The 23,623-nt window shown below is 39.2% G+C and overlaps 1 non-coding gene across 1 annotated transcript; it reads right to left on the reverse strand.

Moving 5' to 3' along the window:
• Positions 1–16,704: 16,704 nt before the first annotated feature.
• Positions 16,705–16,868, reverse strand: LOC120360543 (U1 spliceosomal RNA). The gene has a single exon (XR_005577013.1). It is a non-coding gene; the product is annotated as a U1 spliceosomal RNA (small nuclear RNA).
• Positions 16,869–23,623: the final 6,755 nt, after the last annotated feature.

Below are 23,623 nucleotides of genomic sequence, written 5' to 3' on the forward strand. Positions count from 1 at the left end.
AGCTACCAGGTCTATGTTATTTTGTTATAGCAGCCCAAATGATCTAAGATAGGGCCCTTAATTCATTTCTATCCACAGTGCACAGGTATCTCCAATGCAAAAGCAGCTTTAGGTGTCAAGCCATTTCAAAATAACTGGTAGCTACAGGTGAGCCTTAAACAAGGCAGACTTACTTTGCTGTATATTTTCCATGTTCCCTATCAGATCCCTTGTCTGCCTTTCTTTACTCTGCTCTGTGTCCTGAGAGCCATCTATGTGGACCACATCCACTGTTTCCCAAGCCCTCTGGCTTTCACCTGGATGGAGCCAATGTGAAGCACTTGCAGTAGAGTGAAGGGTAGGGAAAGGTAGCTCCCTCCCTACAAGGTCACTGAGAGATAACTGTATTCATCCACACAAAGTAATTGTTCCATTCAAGAAGACCGATTGTACAAAAACATTCCCACCTTGGTCTTTTTGGGTCTCAGCATGGTAAGAGCTCAATTGCTAACAAGACAATGAGTTATTGCACTATCTCTCGTGCCTATCATTACAAATAGTTCTTTTGTATACAAGCCTTCTCTAATTATTTTATATGGAAGGTGCCATCTGTCTTCCATGAAGGTAGGACAGACAGTCTCAATGGGGGAACTTCTAAAACCATAGACAAGACAAATTTTATCCATCAAAATGGAAGTTACCACCTGCCTGTTTGAAGTACAATTGGTCAGAGATCATTTACTCCCACGTCAAAAGCCAATAAATCCCTAAAGCAACGGTTCAGATGGGAATAACAAATGTTGATAGTATGTTTACTGGTGTCCCTGAGAAAAGACTTTCTATCCTGGTATGTGTGGGCCCATAGCCTGTGAACTGGTTCCTCCTGGCTCATGATAAAGTAAATACTGATATGCTCTGCTTTGCCCCACCCACCCCACACAGACCTCCCCTTAAAATTCCCATTCAGAGAAGATATTTTAGGGAACAGAGTCCTACCTCTACAACAGCAGAGTAAATTCATACTAGTATGCAGTCCTGCTTCCTTAGATATGAAGACGTAGCCACTGATGACCAGAAACATGAAGAGAACAAGCAGTATGAAAGAGAAATAGAAAACATGACTTCAAAATAAGTCAGATAAAAAAGAAAATAATTTTCAAATCGTATTAATGTAGGTAAGAGTAAATGAAGTTATTGTCGTCACGGAACAAAATGAGTGCTATGACAAAGAATTAATGAGTAAAAACTGGAAATAAAGATATTAGAAATTTAAAATTATTCCTGAAATAAAATACTTAGAACTTAAAAAGAAGTCAAATAAATTTTCTAGAGATGAAGCAAAGAAACAAAGTCATGAAAAAAGAAAAGAAATTCAAAAGTTACCAACATCCAGTTAATAAGCTCCATAAAGAGAAACCTAAAAAAAAAACAACAGAAACAAAAGGAAGAAAATGATCAAAGAAACAATACGAGAGAATTTCCCAGAGCTTAAGAAAGACATGTCTTCTCATTAAAAGTACCAACAAAATGCCTAGCATGACAACTTAAAAAGAAAAAAACCACACACACACCTAAACACACAATTTTGAAACGTCAAAATTCCAAATATAACAAACAGATTTTAAAAGCCTCTGAGAGAAAAATGAATTACCTGCAAAGGATGCCTTCTCATCAGCTCAGCAGATATTAGAAGCCAATGGGCCAATGCTTTTAAAGTTCTCAGGGAAAATAATTTCAACATAGAGTTCTATACTCAGCCATATTATCAATTAAATGTAAGGGCAAAGTAAAGATATTTTAGAGATGTAAAATGTCAAAAAACTTCTCTTTTTTTCAATGCAATTTTAATAAAAATGCTAGTTTAAATCTTTATAAAGAAGTTGATAAATACATTATAACATTTACAAGAAAGAATAAATAGAGTCAGTCCTAATAAAAAGAGATAGGGATGAGGAGGTACTCTCCCTACAAGCTGCGAAGGAATACTATAAAACTTCAGAAAAGGAAGCATGTAGACACCTGTTGGCTCACTGGATGGTGATGGGAAAAGAATTTTACATCCCTGCCTAAAACCTCCAGAAAGTTATGCTCCAGATGAATTAAAGTCTTAAAAATAAAAAAGAAAGCTATAAACTTAAAAGACAAAAATGTAGAAGAATATCTACATATTTGAAAGGCTAGAAAAAAATTGGGAGTTTTATTTGAAATGCCCAAAAGCATAAACTATAGAACTAAAAAGAAATTCATAATTTGATTACATAAAACTTAAGAGTTCAACTTCAGCTCAGCTTGTCATCATGTGAAGCCACTGACAGAGTCAACAGACAAACAAAAGATTGATATAATACATACCTGTGTCTAAGCCAATCACTACTTAGAATATTTAAGGGATTCCTAAAAAAAAAATAGCATGAAAACAACCACCTCAGTAAAAATGGGTGAAGGATGAGATAGGCAGTTTGCAAAAGAGGAAACCCAAAAGACCAACAAATATATGAAGTATTTTTTAAATAATTAGCTCACAGAGAAATTCAAAATAAAACATCAAGGATTTACCACTTTATGTCCATTAAAGTGGCAACAAGTATAGCGTTGACAGAAGTGTAGATACAGACACTCCAGAGAACAACACATAACCCAGGAATTTCACTGCAGCATCTACATCCCAGAGTAATTCCCACAGGGGTTCCTTGTGGGTACATTTATAAGGATGCTTATTGCAGCCTTTTGTAGACTAGGAAACCAGAAGCAGTCTAAGTGTCCATAACTGAGGAAGAGGTTATGTTAAATGTGTCAGGGGTACACCATGGAGTACTGTTGCTGGGGTTCAGAAAAAGAAAAAATATGGTACTTAGCATGCTGAGTGCTTTGAATTAAAGAAACTGAAAGGCCTCAGGACTAAGCCTCAGAACGAAGGTCTCTCTTTGACCTTCCCCCACCCCTCTGTCTCTCTGATCCTCTTTCTTTTTTGAAGCACAGGAAGGGATGCTCTCTGGAATTTTCCTTATCTAACTAGGGAGGCTTCTTTCCAAAAGAAATGTAACTGTCTTAAGACCCCCTCCTTAGGAATCTAATCAAATAATTAGGAAAAATTAACCACGGGAGAAGAAAGCAGACTTGGATTCTCCACCATACCCAGAGAGACTTTTTAATCTATTCTTCTGAGAGCAGCTTGGAGAAATGCCTGGGAAACTTTATTTGCATAACAGACAACCTTTGTTCACAGTAAAGTTCTGTGAACCTTCCCACCAGTTCCCCAGAGCTCGGAACAACTTTTCTTAGACCATCATTTTTGGGCTCTTTTACTTCCCTGGAAGATCATTTCCTTTTTTACCCCCACTCCACCCATTTCTTCTCTTGTGCAGAAGTACCATATACAAGCATCTGGACCTCACTGGGCCATTAGGTAATCATTCTCCAGCAGTCCACCATGCTTGTGCATATTAGATAAATTAAGATGCCTACTCCTCTTATTAATCTGTCTATTGTCAGTCGTTTGCAGGGAATGGATCTGAGAAGATACAGGTAAACGGCCAACACAGTAGTGATCTATTTTATCTAACAGATCTAACAAATAAAATGCTTAGAGAGGATTAAAATGTAAAAGACATGAAATATATAGCTGTGTCAGTAAGAATCCTTGCAAGAACAGAGAACTTACGCCAGGTTGTTAAATAGGGGGAATTTAATATAGAAAATTAATCCAAGATTCTAGAAGAGCTTCAAAGAGCAAATAAAGGAGTACAAGGCAATACAGAAGCCAACAATTGATACAGTTTCTTTACCTTTTTTTATTGTTTTTCCTCTAAGACTTTTTAGGTATATTTCTTCTAATCATCCCCCCCATGCACTGTTAGTATATCTGTGCTTTCTACATAAGAAACAGGATTCCCCTCCCTCAAGAAGCATTTTAGCCCCTTTAGTGGCAATATTGCACCCTTGAAAATGCAATGTGCAGAAGGAATAAAAAGAAAAGCAAGGGGACATCTCTGGATTCCGGAAGGGGTGCCAACTGGCTGGTGCTAGAAGCACAATGGAGATGTAGTTACCATCAGTCACCACCAGGCAAAAGGTAGGAGAGGAAATACACCAACCGGTTCCTTTCTCCTTTATTCTAATCTCAGTGCCTCCCATTTGACAAAACTAACCAGAAGCCAGGCAAGTCTGCAGTTTTCTGGAGTCATCCTTTTAAGTGTGAAATAGAACAGAGCAAGAAAAATGCAGGGAACTGGTCTGAGAAGATACAGGTAAACAGCCAACACAGCTGTGCATGCCATTTACTTACATGAAAAAAAGTAGACAAACAAAAGAATACACACTTTGCAAGAACATATCATGCAAGAAGAGCACAGCAAGCACATTGAAAATGGCTGCCTGCGTGAGGGAGAAGAGTGGGTTAGGAATAGAGAATAAAGATTAAAGAAAGTTTGAAAACGAAGAGAAAATTACTTTTGAGAAGAATTTTCTTAAACAAAGAGAAAATTACTTTAGGGAAGAATTTTCTTAAGGAGCTACTCCAGCCAAACAAAGGCATTAACCCAGAACAGGACAACATAGGAACCAGGAGATAGAGCTATAACCTAGAAGAGGAGTAAGGAGAGAAGCCAGGATGACAGCTGCGCAGCACACTGAGGAACAATGAGTCCAGATTAGAGCTAAAGGGCAGAAAGTTGGAGGAGGAGAGGCAGCAGAAGGGCCTACTTCAGTTCCTTCCTGCCTCATTTAGGTGGGACTTGTTTTCACGACATTTAGGTGAGAAGGAACAGAGCTAGGGACTTGTTTTCACGACAGCATAATCGATTGCGGTTTAGTTGTTACCAGTGTACACATAACTCTTTCACCAAAACAATTAAACATTTTTTAAAAACATCTTTAGGACAATTCCCTTTTGCTCAATAAAAGTTTATTGAGAGGCTACTCGTGACAAAGAAAAGGTTTCTTTTGCAGCAAAAAGGCCCAAACTATTTAAGTTGGCGTAAAAGGCACTGTATGACCTGACCCTGAAGAGTCTGTCTAGCACTCTCTCTCTCCTCCAGCCAGTCTAAGTCCTTAGGCATCTCCAAACCTGAGATTCTGCTTTCTGCCTGCCTACCTTGATACAGGCTGCTTCCTTTGCCTTGAGTGGTCTCCTGCCTCTGTCTTCCTGCCCACCCTACGATCCCTTTTCCACATCTCTGAGGCCTTCACATCCTAGGGAGGAATGCTCTCACTCGCTCCCATTCATCTGCTGTAGGACTTACCACATGCCCTGTCATTATTCGCTTCATCCTGTCTCCTCTTCTAAACATTGAATGTATTCATCTTTGTATTCACAGAAGCAATTACAGTGTTTGACACATACTAGAGACTCAATAAATGCTGATTTAGTGAACACTTCATCAGTGAATGAATAGCAAATGAACAAAAACAATGAAACACATTAGATAAATTAATTCTGTGGTATTTTATATTGACTGTGTATTACTTAAATAGTTAGTTTGGTGCAAAAGTGATTGCAGTTTTTGGCATTAAAAGTAATGGCAAAACTGCAATTCGTTTTGCACCAACCTAATATATTACTACACGTGAATACTCCTCAAACAAACATGTTGTGGTATGTATTTATTATATTAATGTGCATTTATTTGTATCTCCTCTTTTCAAAGGAATGATTTCAGAAAGACAAAACTATATAAATATACTCACACCCACTTTAAATCTGGTCAGCAAGAGTTTTTGTTAGGTGGATGTTTTCAGGTTAAGATATTCCTCATCTTCCTTGTCAATACAATCCCACATGCTAAGGTTTTGACTTGTTTCTGAAGCAAATACTGAGAATTTTTTTAAAATCTGAAACAATGAGGTTTCTTTTGTGTTGATTCTTTTAGGGCAAAGGTCTAAATGGGGGCCAGAATATTGAAAAGCCCAGTGGCTGCTGTCTGGCTGGACAAGGGAGGGCCACCTTCTCTTCTGGACTCTAATTTCTTCTCTGAGTGGCACATCTTTTTCACAGCACCGAGCAATTGGAATGATGGCTTCGGGGGGGGGGGATGGGGAACAGATGTCATTCATTGACTCTGGGTAATGAGATTTCATATTCCGTCAAAATCCTGAATAGGACAGGGGAGGCCTCATTAGTGGTTTCATGACTGAACAGGTGTAGAGGTCCCACGCGCACAGCAGGTAGAAAGAGGCCATTTCAATTCCATGTGTGGACGTATCTAGGAAACTGGAACGGGGGAAAAAGTGCTCTACCACAACTGCCACTTCAGGAAAATTGCAGCTTCTAGGAGCCAAAACAATATTAACTCCGACCACGGGCGCAGACCTCATCCCAGGGCCAGGAAAATGGCTGAAGGCAGGAGACAGGTGATATTCAGTCCTAATGATACAGTGCAAAAGAGGTCATCTCCTTATTTCTCTGGTTCCATATGGCATATCATAAAATTTTAGCACTCTTTAGCCAACAAAGTAATAACCCTCTTAAGGCCACCAGTCAAAAAATGGGACTACAGGGCGGAATGAAATTTTGTCTCCAAAACTAATGGCAGAAACCTCTTTAGAGGATGGGACACATGAGAAGCAGTGTGTGAATAAAATGTTCCAGAGCGTAGATAAGCCTGTCTAGCAATTTGGCAGCTGTCTTCTGGACAAGTGTCCTTTACTGGAGATAACAATTAAGAAACCGACCCCACTGCCTGTCTGCTGAAAGAAATCCACACTACACCAAGAACCAGGTGACCTGGAGGTACAGTCTCAACTGCGACTGCTACTTGGCAGGCCCCAAATAGCTAAGATGTAGACAAATAGCTCAGCATGTTTTCATGAGGAATATGTTTCTGAAGCTTTCAATATGTAGCAGTTACTTATGACCCTCCTACCTAAATGTTCAAGGTCTTTCTAAATGGCCATCCACCATGGAATCACAATTAGTGTCAGTCTCACTGGTTAATTCTTCTTCAGTCAACTTTACAGAACTCAACTCCTTAGTAAAATCTCAGTAATGTCATTTAGAATATGTTGAGGGAAGGTTAGTCACAATTCCAAAATGTATATTTTAAAATACATTTTATCCCAGCTACTTGGGAGGCTGAGGCAGGAGAATCACTTGAAGCCAGGAGGTGGAGGTTGCGGTGAGCCAAGATTGTGCCACTACACTCTGGCCTGGGTGACAAAAGTGAGACTCTTGTCTCCAAAAAAAAAAAAAAAAAAATTAAATACACGAAATGTTTTTTGTTATGTTTCTTGTTGGTTCCAATTTGGCAGCCTTGTCCTCATAAAAAAAAGTCTGATTTCTCCAACCTTCTCAGGAAAGTGGTCATATATTTTTTATGAGCTCACCATGTGTCAGTCACCATGTTAGGCACTTGATGTGAGCTGTTCCATCCATCCTCACAACACAACCAAGTGCCGAGACTCAGAGGCAAAGTCATGTGATCAATGTCACAGGCTAGTGGATGGCAAAGGTACAATGAAAATCTCAGCCTACGGCACCAAAGCCCAGGCCTTGTTCATGGCATCATGCTGCCTCCTGTGGTCACGAGAAGTGGCTCAATATATTGAAGGCCAAACATTGCCAATGAAAGCGTACAATAGACTGGTTTTGCTGGGCGCGGTGGCTCAAGCCTGTAATCCCAGCACTTTGGGAGGCCGAGGTGGGTGGATCACGAGGTCAAGAGATCAAGACCATCCTGGTCAACACGGTGAAACCCCGCCTCTACTAAAAAAAATACAAAACATTAGCTGGGCGTGGTGGCGTGTGCCTGTAATCCCAGCTACTCAGGAGGCTGAGGCAGGAGAATTGCCTGAACCCAGGAGGCGGAGGTTGCAGTGAGCCGAGATCACGCCATTGCACTCCAGCCTGGGTAATGAGAGCGAAACTCCGTCTAAAAAAAAAAACAAACAAAAAAAAAACAAAAAAAACCAATAGACTGGTTTTAATAAATAAGAACCATTTATAATAACTATTAGCACAGCTTTGGATTTTAAGTGGCTGATTCTAAAGTGTCTTAGGAAGTACTGAAAAACTATTCACTTCCTTAAACAGACTAAGGATGGCTTCCATGAACTTCCATGCTCTTCTCTACTCCCTTTTATGACCTGAAGTGGTAGAGAAGGTACATTTCAACCCACTCCATGTCTACATGATCTCAAAATCTGCACTGCTACAGTAGTAAATATGCCTTTTATGCAAATTACTTTTTTCTCATCAGTGTATCACTATTCAGAAAAATAATTCTTCAACCGTTTAATGTGATCCAATTTCCAAACCGGAGCACTGAGAGCATGCACATCATGTCTTCCTTTCCTTTACTGTCTGCTTCCTCTTCCCCTCGTTCACTACAGCACTTGGGCTGTATGGTGCTCCAAACAAACTAGATGCCCTTTCTGTACCGTCAACTAAATCTGAGTCCTATTTTGAAGACAGTACATTACAAAAGCAAAGATACATATAACATATTTTAACAAATGTAGCACTGTGATGCTGAATGTCAATAGTGGGGAAAGTTATGCATGTTATAGATAGGAAGGATATAGGAACTCTCTGCACGTTCTGCTCAATTTTGCTGTAAACCTAAATGCTCTAAAAATAGACTTTGTTGGCCGGGTGTGGTGGCTTATGCCTGTAATCCCAGCACTTTGGGAGGCCAAAGCAGGCAGATCACAAAGTCAGGAGATCGAGACCATCCTGGCCAACATGGTGAAACCCCATCTCTAGTAAAAATACAAAACTTAGCTGGGCGTGGTAGTATGCACCTGAAGTCCTGGCTACTCAGGAGGCTGAGGCAGGAGAATCACTTGAACCAGGGAGTCGGAGGTTGCAGTGAGCTGAGATGGAGCCACTGCACTCCAGCCTGGCAACAGAGCAAGACTCTGTCTCAAAAAAAAAAAAAACTTTATTAATTTACATATATAAATTATATATTTATGATTATATATAATAGAGATAAATTCTATATAATACATAAAGTATTAAGTTTATATGTATTATTATATATAACATGTGTGTGTATGTGTGTGAACATAAAATATTACTGTATTAGGAGGACATACAGAAAAATCAAGGAAGTCTACATCCACCTCACTTATAGGCAATTTCTGAGCAGAGGTATTCCAGCTCATTTCCTTACCCATGATAGACAAAGCCAAAGTCTTAACTCTATTGTAGGCATCCATCTATGCATCATAAGATAATCATATGAGGACTGGACATTAGGAGAAACAGTCACCTTTGAGGAGACTACCATAAACACTGGCCTATGAGGCTTTCCATTTTTGAATCTGTTTAAACCACCCAATCAGAGTGGTTAGTCTATGCAAACAAAAAGACAAAGAGTTAAAAAAAATCTGTGAAAGATGGAGTGAGGAGGTGGGAGGAGGAGGCAGAGCAAGATGGCCAAGTATAGCCCTCCAATCATCGTCCCCACTGCAAGAATGCCAAGATGAAAAACTATCCCCAAAAGACAGCACCTTCATAAGAATCAAATATCAGGTGAGCCATTACACTATCTGATTTTAACATCATAGCCAGGAAAGAGGTGCTGAGGAGGGTAGGGAAGACAGTCTTGAATTGCTGATGCCACCCCTCTCCCATCCCCCAGCAGCAGTCACGTGGCATGGAGAGATAATCTGTGTTTGGGGAAAAGAGAAGACGGTGCCTGTGAGACTTTCCATTAGAAATCAGGGCTGCCCTGTCACAGTGGAAAGCAACATGGGGAAGAATTTAGCTTTCACCCATGGAGGGAGCGTTTAGACCAGCCCTAGCCAGTGGGGAATCACCCACCCCAGCAGTGGAAACCTGAGTTCTGGCTAGCCCCAGCACCCTGGGCTAAGGCTCTTTAGGGTTCTAAATAAACTTAAATGGCAGTCTAGGCCACAGTGACTGTAATTCCTGGGCAAGTGCTGGTGCTGGTGCTGTGCTGGGCTCAGAGCCAGTGATCTTGGAGGGCATACAACCAAGACACCAGCCTGGCAGCCAAGGAAGTGCCTGTGCTAGCTACCCCTTCCCCAATCCAAGGCCTACAGCTCCAGAGGAGATTTCTTCCTTCAGCTTGAGGGAGGAGACTGGAAAGTAAAAAAAACTTTGTCTTGCAATTAGGATTGACCAGCTCAGCCACAGTTGAATAGGGTACCAGGCAGAGTCCTAGGGTCCCCGTTCCAGGCCCTAGCTATGAGATGACATTTCTAGGCACACCATGCAACAGAATGGAAACTGCTGCCTTGAAGAGAAGAATCCAGTCCTGGCAAGTCCATTACCTGTGCACTAGCCCTCAGGCCTTGACGGTACCCAAGCTGTACTCGTTTGGGGCCTTGGGTTAGGCCAGGGCCATGCCGGCTTCAGGTGTGACCCAGTGCACTCCCAGCTATGGTGGCCATGGGGAGAGACTCCTTCTGCCTGAGGGAAAAAAAGGGAAGAGGAAAAGGGAATTTGTCTTCCATCTTGGGCACCAGTTGCACCACAGTAGAGTAGACAATGAAGTGGGTTCCTGGGGTCCTTGATTCCTTGGCTCCTAGACAGCATTTCCGGACCCACTTTGAACCAGAGAGGAGCCTGATTCCCTGAAGGGAGGGACCCAGGCCTGGCGGCATTCATCCCAAGCTGAGTGAAGGGCCCATGGGCCTTGAATGAAAGCCAGCAGCAGTCAGGCAGTTTTGATGCAGGCCTGGGGCAGTGGTGCTTACAATGAGAACCTCCTTCTGCATAAGGAAAGGAGAGGAAAGGGTGCAAAGAACTTCATCTTGTGGCTTAGGGGGCCAGCTCAGCTGCGGTGGAATAGAGCACTAAGTAGATTACTGAGGTTCCTGACTTCAAGCACTGTCTCCCAAGTGCCATTTCTAGACCTTCCCTGGGCTGGTGGGGAGGTGGCCACCCTGAAGAGAAGGATACAAGCATGGCTAGATTTGGGTTCTGTTGACTGAAGAGTGCTTGAGCCTTGAGTGACTATCAGTGGTAACCAGGCAATAGTCACCATGGGCCTTGGGTGAGACCCAGTGCTGTATCAGCTTCTGGTCTTGCCAAGCACAGTCCCAGTGGTGGTGGCCACAGGAGTGCTTATGCCACCTCTTCCCCAGCTCCAAACAGCTTGGCATGGAAAGAGAGATTCCATTTGTTTAAGGGGAAGTGACCAAAGAGGACAAGAGTCTCTGCCTGGTAATTTGGAAAATTCTCCTGGATCTTACCCAGGAGTCTGCAAGAGTGATGGGTGTTACTGGGCTTAGGGTATGTTCTAATGAAGAACTGACCCAAGATTTAGATCCTAGCACTCAATTCCCTTTCAATACTTGGAAAAATTTCCCAAGAAGGACAGGTACAAACAAGCCTAAACTGCTAAGACTACAATAAATTTTAACTCTTCAACGCTCAGACATTGATGAACAATCACAAACATCAAGAACATCCAGGAAAATATTACCTCACCAAACAAACTAAATAGGGCACCAGTGACCAACTCTTGAGTGACAGAGACATGTGACCTTTCAGACAGAGAATTCCAAAATAACTATTTTGAGAAAGCTTGACAAAATTCAAGATAACACAGAAAGGGAATCCTATCAGATAAACTTAACATAGACACTGAAATATTTTTAAAAAATCAATCAGTAATTCTGGAGCTGAAAAATGCAATTGACATACTGAAGAATTCATCAGAATCTCCTAGTAGCATAATTGATCAAGCAGAAGAAAGAATGAGCTTGAAAATACACAGGCAGGGAGGCAAATTTTTAAAAAATGATCTCCTACAAGATCTATAAAATAGCTTCAAAGGGCCAAATCTAAGAGTTACTGGCCCCATTTATGAGAAGAGAGAAAGAGATAAGTTTAGAAAGATTTATTCAAGGGGATATCAGAGTTTTTCAAATCTAGGAAAAAATATCCATATTCAAGTACAAGAAGGTTGTAGAACACCAAGCAGATTTAACCCAAAAAAAACTACCTTGATGCATTTAATGATCAAACTCCCAAAGGCCAAAGACAATGAAAGAACTCTAAAAGCCACAAGAAAAAAGAAACAAATAACATACAAAGGAGCTCCCTTACATCTGGCAGCAAGCTTCCAGGGAAACCTTGCAGGCTAAAGGAGAGTTACATATCATATTTAAAGTGCTAAAGGAAAAACGCTTTTATCCTAGAGGAGTATATCCAGCAAAAATATCCTTCAAATATGAAGGAGAAATAAAGACTTCCCAAGCAAGCAAAAGCTGAAGGATTTCATCACCAGACCTGTCCTACAAAAAATGCTAATAGTAATTCTTCAACCTGAAAGAAAAGGATGTTATTGATCAATAAGAAATCATCATCTGAAAGTACAAAATTCACTTGGTAATAGTAAGTACATGGAAAAACACAAAATACTATAGCACTGTATTTGTGGTATGTAAACTACTCATATCTTAACTAGAAAGACTTAAAGTTGAACCTATCAAAAATAATAATGACAACAATATTTGAAGATATAAACAGTATAAGATATAAATAGAAACAACAGAAAGTTTAAAAACTGAGGAAATAAAATTAAACTGTGGGTTTTTATTACTTTTTACTTGTTAGTTTGTTTTTGCAATCAGTGTTACGCCATTACAAGTTCAAAATAATGGGTAATAAAATGTTATTTGCAAGCCTCATGGTAACCTCAAGAAGCAAACAACAGAAACACAAAACATAAAAAGCAAGAAATTAAAACATGCCACCAGAGAAAAATTACCTTTCCAAAAGGTGCAATGAGGGGTAGTAGGAAGGAGGGGAGTGGGAATGTTTAATGGATACAAAAATATAGTTAGATAGAATAAATAAGATCTAATATTTGATAGCAATATGTGGTGACTACAGTTAACAAGAATTTATTGTACATTTTAAAATAACTAAAAGTATAATTGGAACGCTTGTAACACAAACAAATGATAAATGTTTAAGGTGATGGATACCCCATTTATTTTTATGTGATTATTACATATTATATGCCTGTATCAAAATATCTCATGTACCCCCATAAATGTATACATCTACCATATATCCATAAAAATTTCAAAAATTTTTAAAAGATAGACTTAGTGAAGCAGGTTAAGAGTTCAGGCTGTAAGATACAGAAAAGCATTCAGTCTAGTAAATACAAATGCTATAATTTGTGCCCTTAAAAAAGTGGGAATATATGCTCATATTTATTCATATGTGCATTTAAATTTAAAACTCCATACACTTATAAAGAAACTAAGAGTACTTAACTGATTTGGAAGGGTTAGGAATGGCAGATGAGGTGGAGATGAAAAGATGTTTATATTTAGTTCTTAAAGCCAATGAATGCCAGTGAATCATTTAAAAGCTGACATACACCCAAATCACAAAATAACTCCGTGTCTGCATTCAATCTACTTGAATTCTATTCGCCACTTAAAAACTGTGTGACCTTAGACTATCATTTACTTCTTTAAGTCACCATGTCATCTATAAAATGAAGATAATATACCTATATTACAGAGTAACCTTGAAGATTAAACTATATAATCTCTGTAACATGCATAGCACATAGTAAGTACTCAATAAATATTAGATATTAAGATTTTCATTCTTACTGACATATTATGAGCACTTAACAAGCTTATTGCACATCGCAGAGTCCGGGAAAACTAAAACATGAAAGAATTCAAGTTATCAATATATTCTTCCAGTAATCTTTCACTATGGAGGCAGTGAATGTTTATGCTTGTAATTTTCAGGGCCTGACTGATGCAACAAAAACACCCCAAAGCCACAATCTTACACAGTCTAGTAGCAATATTAATTATGCCATTTTTTAAGAATAATAATCTGCAGAAGTTCAAAGATCTCGTTTTACAACCAGGAAAAAAATATCTACTTCATTTTTATTTTTTTCTTAGGTAAAATTTTGGTGAGAAATAACAAAGGGGAATAAAATAAAGTATGTGGTTTTTGAGATATGGGGAAAACATGTCAGGTTTTATCAAGAGACAGAATTGGAGCAATAAAAAATACTTTTCTGACACAAAGCTATCTACAGATTCAATGCAATCTCTATCAAAATACCAATGACTTTCTTCACAAAATGGAAAAAACAGTCTTGAAATTCCTATGAAACCAAAAAAGATCCAAAATAGCCAAAGCAATCCTGAGCAAAAAGAACAAAGCTGGAGATATCACACTACCTGACTACAAATTATACTACAAAGCTATAGTAACCAAAGCAACATAGTACTAACATAAAAACACATAGACCAATGAAACTGAATAGAAAATCCAAAAATAAATCCACACATTTTTTTCAACAAAGGTGCCAAGAACATACACTGGGGAAAAGACAGTCTCTTCATGAAAACCTAGATATTCATATGCAGACAGAAGAAACTAGACCCCTATCTCTCACCATATTTAAAAAAAAAAATCAAAATGGATTAAAGATTTAAATATAAGACCTGAAACTAAAACTTCTAGAATAAAACATGAATGAAATGCTTCAGGATATTGGTCTGGGCAAAGATTTCTTGAATAAGACCTCAAAAGCATAGGTAACCAAAACAAAAATTGACAAATGGAATTACATCAAGCTAAAAAGCTTCTGCATAGCAAAGAAACAATCAACAAAGGGAAGAAAATGAAGAAAGAAAATATTGCAAACTATTTATCTAACAAGGGATTAATAATTAGACTATATAAAAAACTCAAACAACTCAATAGCCAAAACCAAATAATCTGATTTAAAAATGGGCAAAAGATCTGAATAGACATTTCTCTAAAGAAGACATAGAAATGGGTTACATCATGAGAAAAGTGCTCCACATCACTAATCATCAAGGAAATGCAAACCAAAACCACAAAGAAATATTATCTCACCCCAGTTAGAACGGCTATTATCCAAAAGTCAGAACATAACAAATGCTGACAAGGATGTAGAGAAAAGAGAATGCTCAGACACTGCTGGTGGTAATATAAATTCATATGGTCTCTATGAAAAACAATATGAAGTGCCATCAAAAAACCAAAAATAAAAATATAATGTGATCCAGAAATCCCACTGGATCCATCTATCCAAAAATAGAGGAAATAGTATATTTCTGAGATTTCCAAGGGCAAGAAGCATTTGCACTTCCATGTCTATTGCAGTTCTAGTCACACTAATCAAGATACACAGTCAACCTAAATGCCAATCAGTGAATGAATGGAGAGAGACAATGGAGTATATATACAAAATGCAATATTACTCAGCCATGAAAGACTGAAATCTTGTCATTTGCAACAACATGAATGGAACTGAAAGACATGTTAAGTGAAACAAATCAGAAAGACAAAATCACATACTCTTATCATACGTGGGAGCTAAAAGACAATCTCACAGAGATAGTGACTATAATGGTGATTACCGAAAGCTGGGAAGGGTAGTAGAGAGGGAGGGATAAAAAAGGGTTGATTAATGGGTACCAAAAAAAAGTTAGACAATAGGAATAAGAACTAGTGTTCAGTATAAGAATAGTTTATTATATACTCCAAAATAGCTAGAAAAGAAGATTTGAAATGTTCCCAACACAAAGAAATGATACATGTTTGATGAGATGGATATCCCAGGTACCCAGATTTGATCATTATATCTTACATGCTTGTATCAAAATATCACATATATTCTACAAATGTGTACAACTACATATTTATGAGCTACAGAAGGTCAGCTCAAGGAACCATTAAAAAGATTTTTATTGGCTCTCAGTTCCCTGAGAACAATCTTAGACTGCCAACCTTTTCTGGCTGCTTTCAAATTAGTTGATAAGATTAGTCTTATTATTTGATGACAGCTTTTTCTAACTACCTGATTGGTACTGCAATAATCTTTTCTTGGAACAATCAGATTTTATTATTTTTAAAATAAACAAAATTATGTATCATTAAAAAAATTTTTTTAAGAAAATCTCTCTCTGAACTAGTTGGATTAATAGGGGTCTTTATCTGGGGGAAAGGTATTTTTTATGAGAACCACTAACTTAAAACAAAACAAAAAAACCCCACGATACTACAGAAAATGAGGAAAACTGGTTAAGTCTGTGAAATTCCATAAAGACACTGAACACAGCATATTAGATTCAGTACTCACATATATTATTCAGTAGCTAGAGGTCTCCTCATTATTTTTGTAAAGCTCCATATGGCATTCTTCATTTATTTAATAACATGTAATATATATTTAAATGTCCCCAAATTAGTCATATTTTGTGAAAACAGAAGGTAGATTCACGATCATGTCATCTCAGCCCGGGATTGCCCAGTTACAAGTGACTGGGTCAACCAAATCCCACTGCCCAAAGCTAGCAGTCCTTTCCTCATTTCTCAGCTGGTCAAGCCAGACTGAGGTGAGACAGGTTGCCCAGGAAATACTTTTAAAACTCCACTAACGGATGCTTCTGACACCATTTCCTCTCTATACCCTCTAAATGAATGGTATCAACTCTAACCCACCGTCTTACATACAATAACACAATAGAAGAAAAGAAACAGATGACCTAATTGCACAAACACTGGTAGATGAATGATTCAATTGGGTATGACAGAGTAGGCTTCAGAAAACCTTTTAGGAATGAACTAGCCTATCTCATCTCATTCTGTTTGCCCAAAAATAAATAAAAGCAAGCACACACAAATCAGTGAATGAATAATATCACTGAATGAGCTGAAACAATGGTGGTTATGCCTACATTTTATTTTATTAAGTATCACAAGTAAATTTTCTTTCTTTTTTTTTAAGAGACCAGGGGAGAGCTCGAATGCAGTCCCCCACTACCACAAATTATGCAGTCAAGTTTCCCACATTTGGGGATATTGCAGGGGTCAGCACATCTGGAGTGCAATGGATAAGCCTCGCTCTGGGAAACCCACCTTTGTGATCATGGTATCTCCCCTGCCAGGTAAGTATCAGCACAAGTAAATTTTCAATCCATCCCAACAATAAATACATAGTCAGTACTTTCTCATAAACATCTGAACTACAAAAGGTCAGCTCAAAGAACCATTAAAAAGATTTTCACTGGCTCTGAGTTTGCTGAGAACAATTTTAGACTGCCAGGCTTTTCTGGCTGTTTTCCAATTAGTCGATAAGATTAGTCTTATTATTTGATGGCAATTTTTTCTAACTACTGATTGGCACTCTAATAATCTTTTCCTGGAACAATCAAATTTTATAATTTTTTAATATAAAAAGATTTAATTCCAGAGGTTCTGATCAAATTAAACAGAATCCTAATTAACTAGTAATCAAATTGTACAGCAGGTAATGTTTAAGTTACAGTATGGAACGTTAGCAATACTTGTAATAACAGCCTCTCTCCAGGGACTTAGCAAAGCTTGTTGGGATTGTTCAAAGCCCTCAGGACAGGGTCAGAAGTTACTGAAAAGAAACTGAGGTACCTGTGTGTATAAAGAATATGGACAATGAGGCCAAAAACGTAAATATGATTTGCTTACCTGTAGGTAGGGTGAGAATTTTATAGGAAAAATAATGTAAAGCTAAGAAACAAGACTATTCAACTAGACCTAGGCTTGTCCTGGCTTCCCTACTTACATAAAACACCAAAACATAAAATACTTTGCTCTTAATCAAAAGTTAAAATGATTTGGGATCCAGTCTCATTCACTCTGACAATCCAACTCCATTGACTTCAACTAACTGCATGGAATGCCATATACTTGCAAGGCACTGCTAATAACAATAATAATTAATAAATAAGTGATCCTTGGACATTGATTAATTGAAAAATTATCCAAGGGCACACTTCCCCACCTTCTCTCTCCTACAGCCCCTCTCAAGCTCTATTTCATTCGGACCTTGCTGTGACACATCTACTGTTGCCCATACCTCACAGTTCAGATTTATGCTATCTCTAGGCTCAAAATGAAGGTTAAACTTTTTAAAGGGTTGATGGAAATTTATGAGAAAATATCTAGTTTCTCAGCACAGGAAAAATGCTGTAATTCATCTGTACAAATCAAATGAAGTCATTACAAATGACCCTGATCTTCCTCAGATGCTGCCACATTAAACCGTAACTAGCACATAAATTTTGACAAACCCAATCTCACAGCTAATCTTTCACCAAAACTATGACCAATTAAAAATTCGTCTGTATTCGCACAATAATGATGAGAACTGGACCTAACTTTGGAAAGACATCTGCCCTGGCGCACCAACAGAGATCAACTCTCCATTGCCTGACTCTCCCCTCTGCGATTAAAGAACAGTCTACAGCATCCCGAGGGAACTTTCATGAAGCCTTAGACACCCAGGGAGCCTGCACAAATTTGACCTCACTTATAAGGCTACCTTTTAGGTGACAACTGCACTCTGCAGTGGCAGTTCAACTCCTATCATCAAGAAGAAGGAAAAGCAGCCACACATCTCTTCTTCCAAAGGGTAAACAAAATAAAACACCACATGATCTTTCAGTCCCACATTCACGGAAGAAAACACAAGAAAAAATAAAACCTCAAACTCAGAGACCCAGAGCTGTAAGCCTCCCTACAACTCTCATCAGGGCAAAACAACACATTTTGAAAAACTCAAAAAGGAACAGCACCTCACAAGAGCATATTGATTTTCAATAAAGCCATTTACACATTTTTGCTTGGACTACAAGTAGCAAGCTGCTTTCTCAAAGCCTCTCGCACTGAATTAAAAAGTGTGGACAATGTCCTCATTCACTACATAAAGTCGTCTTTGGAAAGATTCTTGATGAGAAGAAGATTCTCATCAGAGAGGAAAGGGGAAACAAAAATAGACAAAATGACATTTGATATTTTTCCCTGACTGGCTTAATTACTTGGAAAAGAGAAAAGAACACACAGACCTCCAGAACAAAGAGGCATTTGTTTGAAATACAGCATGGTTCACATTGGCTCTGCACCAGTGAGCCTTCCAACAGACGGAGCACAGGAAAGTAGGAAGACACTGCCCTGGGAAAGTATTTAATCCTAGGTGAATGATGATTTCTCTTTATTGTAGTCCTTCAAAGCAATACCTCAGTATCCGTTGAAAACCAAGAGATGTTTTTAATGAAGAAATTAAACTGAGGAAAGAGCCAATACAATTCACTCTATTGCTGGCCTACGTCCTGTTTTACAGTGGTTTTAGTGCCACGAACAGTTGGCCTTTCAATTCAGATAATAATAACGATAATGACTGGGAAGGAGAAATATACGACAATGAAAAGGTAGGAGGAGGAGAGAAGGACGCTTCTGTGACACCACGTGGATCTGCTGGGTTTACAAGTTGTCGTGGATCCAGCAGTCCAGCACCGTGTGCATCCTGTCCCTCCCTCTGCGTTGGTACTTCTGGCGGAGGGACTGACACGAAGCTGTAAGGATGGGTCAAGAGGACTATAAGCCAAACATGGCAAACCCATGTCCCTTGACAGGGATTGGCTTTAAAACCAAGGCTAATCCTTCAGCTGATGAAAGGATATTAAATAAACTGTGGTATATCCATACACTGGAAAATTATTTGACAATTTCAAAAAGTGAAGTGCAGTACAGATACAGGTAACAACATGGGTGGACCTCGAAGACATTACGCAAAGTGAGAGAAGCCAGTCACTAAAGGCCACATATTGTATGATTTGATTTATATGAAATACCGGGAACAGACAAATCTATAGAGGTGGAAAGTAAAGTGGTGGCCGTCTAGGGCTGAGGAAGATGGAAAAGTTGGAGGATGATAGCTAGAAAGTGGGAAGTTTCTGTTGGAGGTAATGAAAATATTCTAAAAGTGACTGTGGTGATGGCACACAATTCATGAATATACCAAAAGCTATTGAGTTGCATGATTCAAATGGGTGAATTGTAGATATATGAATTATATTTCCATAAAACTGTTCTTTAAAAAGGCCAAAGGCAACATCCCATGAAATTCCTCTGCCTGTTCATGTAAATCCAACTCTATTTAGTTTAACTAACTGTATTAGACACCATGCATTTGCAAGACAGTGCTAATAATAATAATAATAATAATAATAAATTAGTAAGTGGTCCTTGGGCATTGATTGATCTATTCAGTCAATATTTATTAGATGACTTCTAAGACAAGAACTGTTCTGGGGACTAGAGATACAGCAGGGAACAAAACAGATAAAATCTCTGTGCTGCAATATGAATGGAACTGGAGGTGGGAGGGAAAGATGAAGAGAAGTTGGTTAATGGGTATGAGCAGAGATAGAAGAAAACAGTTCTAATGTTTGATAGCAGACTAGGGTAGCTATACTTAGCAACAATATCTTATATATTTCAAAGTAACTAGAAGAGAGGACTTGAAAAGATAGAAGCACATGGAACTGATAAAAACTCAAGGTGATGGATACCCCAAATACCCTGACTTAATCATTTCACATTCTATGCATGCAGCAAACACTTTCATGTATGCCATAAACATGTAAAATATTATGTATCAATTAAACAATCTCTGCACTATCCCAGCACTTTGGGAGGCTGAGGCGGGTGGATCACAAGGTCGAGAGATCGAGACCATCCTGGTCAACATGGTGAAACCCCGTCTCTACTAAAAATACAAAACATTAGCTGGGCATGGTGGCGCGTGCCTGTAATCCCAGCTACTCAGGAGGCTGAGGCAGGAGAATTGCTTGAACCCAGGGGGCGGAGGTTGCGGTGAGCCGAGATCGTGCCATTGCACTCCAGCCTGGGTAACAAGAGTGAAACTCTGTCTCAAAAAAAAAAAAAAAAAAAAAAAACAATCTCTGCACTTAAGAAGATGATGAAAAATCAGCAAACAAACAGAAAGAAACAGTAAAGTGCATTGTTAGATGACAGTAAGTGAACTAGAGAGAAACAAAGCTACCAAGCTGGACTTGGGATTTTAGACTCAGTCGTCAGGGTAAGCCTTACTGAGATGAAATTTGAATAAAGGCCATAGGGAAATACTGGTTCAGAGACGGGCATGTAACCAACCCCATTTGGCACAATCAGATTAAAATGAAAGAAAAGAAAAGGCCTTTTGTTGAGTGGTTGGGGATGTGGTGCTGTCTCTCACTCTTACTCTCAGTCTCTTGCTCTCTCGCTCTCTCTCTCTCTCTCTCTCTCTCTCACACACACACACACACACACACACACACACACTCTGATGTGAAAAACAAAGCACATAGTCCCCAAACTACCTTCTACAACCGTAAGGACAGCCTGCCCTACATTGAAGCTGGCACAAGACTACAAGGCAGAGATACAGAAATAATATGGATTTCTTATCACATCGTCAATTAATGACACTGAAACCACCCCGTTACCTCTCCACTTCCAAGCCTGTAGCCCAACAAATTTTCTTCTTGTGTGGACCACATTAAATGTGCACACATCTCCTCCACAGGAGATACATCAGGATTCCTTTTCAAGAGATTTCTCACTCTTTCTCTCATCACCCCCTGTGGAGAAATTACTGTAGGGCTGAATGCAAGGCTGGGAGGAGAGCAGGGGCATTGTGTGTGAACTCCCAGCATCCATTAAACACAAGCAGCTAAAAGGGGAAGAAGTGGTCATCAGCAAGAAAAACACACAGAGTCTCTGAACTTCCGCAACTCCTTCCTTTTTTCATCAATTAACTGAACCAAAATTTACTGTTTCCTGTTGCAAAGCAGTGCACTAAATGCCAAGAATACAGTAGCTCACTCCCTCATAGAGTGTAGAAGTCCGGAGAGGTGGGCAAGCAAATAATTGAAAAATAAAAAACAAACCCCACAAACTACCAACCCTTACAAGTGGCATGAAGGAAAGAAACTGGGAGCTGAGAAACAGAATGGGAAGGGAAACTACTTTGCAGAGCATGATTAGAAAAGTACTCTCTAAGGAAGTGGCATTAGCAGCTCTATAACAGTCCCCAGTGGCTCTGACATCAATGTGAGCAAGGATGAACACCAACGAACTGAGAAAAGAGAGAGAAACGGCATTGCGGTAATATACCTCCAGGCTCTTTTAAAGAAAACATCACAGAGAATCAGATTCTCCTTTTCTGAATGTTTTAACTTAGTTCTAGCGTGAACAGACAAACCTCTTATTGCAAAACTAAGGTTAATTTCCTAGAAGATCCACTGCCACACACCCAGAGCCGGAGAGATATAACACTAAAGTAGGGGGCTGCCTTAAGACCACAGGGAATATGAAAACGACGTGGCTTACTTAGAGATGGAAAAATGCAAACAATGGTTAGAAAATACTTGTGGGTCTGTGATAAGCATAAGGAGCATATGCATAAACTGGCATAAGGAGACTGTTGGTGACTTGTCAGATTCTATGAGTTCACTTCTTAGAAGTGAAACACCTGAGGGCATTTTATACCTTTGGGAAACGTTTAAAATAATAAATTACCATTTTCAAAAGTGAAAGACAAAGATGCAGAGCTACACCAAGGGAATACTGTGGGAAAAAGTCAGAAGAGTGAAATCACGGGCAGAAGTTGTAAAGAAAAGATAATAATTCAGCATGCCTTTATTGGAAATATTACCTTAACAGAGGAGGACGGGACAGGAGAGCAGAGACAAAGGGAACTAGTGTCATCATTGAGACAGGGGGTCCCAGCAGGGGTGGGGGTGGTGATGCTTTGCAAGGACTAAGCTGATTCTTGAGGAGGCAGAGTCCAGCAGGTGGCAATGGGCATAACTCATGCCCACCCATCCCCCGTGGAGCACACGGACTTCCATATTACCTCCCCTGCTGTTCAACATTTAGGAGGTATCGCGTGCACAAAGAAAGCAGAACTACACGCAGGAGCGACATGCCCTGTTTAGACTGTCACTATGCTGTCAATGTTGGCATTTCCTTTTCCATTTCAGTGAAAGATTTTGGAGTTTTAACACAAGAGAAGAATGGGACCAAACTTGGAGTGCAAGATAAGAAACGTCTCATGGGAAATAGAATTCACACAATGTACCCTGAGTCTGTTTGTCATGATGCACCCTGAACCAATAACTAAATAGTCATAGATCATTAAAACCACAAGTGACTTAGCCCAGTGAATGCCTTTGGAGCTCAGTCTGAGTTTGTCTTTTAGAGGAACAACCTAAGGCTCAATTGCTAACAAGTCCCGGGACCCTAGAAATAAAGGAGTCCAGGGAACCTAGGAATAAAAGCTAAAGTCATTCACCAAAGCTGCGATTCTTATATTTCACATCGACAGCTATTTCTATAAACCTCCTATTCTTTGATCCTGAAGTATCTAGAAAAAAGAACTAAGAAAAAAAGCGAGAGAGGGTGCAAAAGCAGGAAGACAATATAAGGACTGTCTCCATTCAAACTGCTGTGACAAAGCACCATGGAATGGCTAGCTTGTGAACGTCAGACATTGATTCCTCACAGTTCTGGAGGCTGGAAGTCCCAGATCAGGGTGCCAGCATGGTCAGATTCTGGTGAGGACTCCCTTCCCGGTTTCACACTGCCAACTTTCCGGTGGACTGTAGTTCCGTTATCCTTAGGGAGTATGTTCCAAGAACCCCAGAGATGCCTGAAACCGTGATAGTACCAAACTCTATATATGTACTGTTTTTTTTCCTATTCATACATACTTTTGATAAAGTTTAACTCATAAATTAGGCACAGTAAGAGATTAACAATAGTAATTAATTGAAAAGTAGAACAATTATAACAATACTGTTCACAGTTTAACAGATGTGTTCTTACCAT

Source organism: Saimiri boliviensis, chromosome 11, assembly GCF_048565385.1.
Source record: "Saimiri boliviensis isolate mSaiBol1 chromosome 11, mSaiBol1.pri, whole genome shotgun sequence".
Lineage (NCBI taxonomy): Eukaryota > Metazoa > Chordata > Mammalia > Primates > Cebidae > Saimiri > Saimiri boliviensis.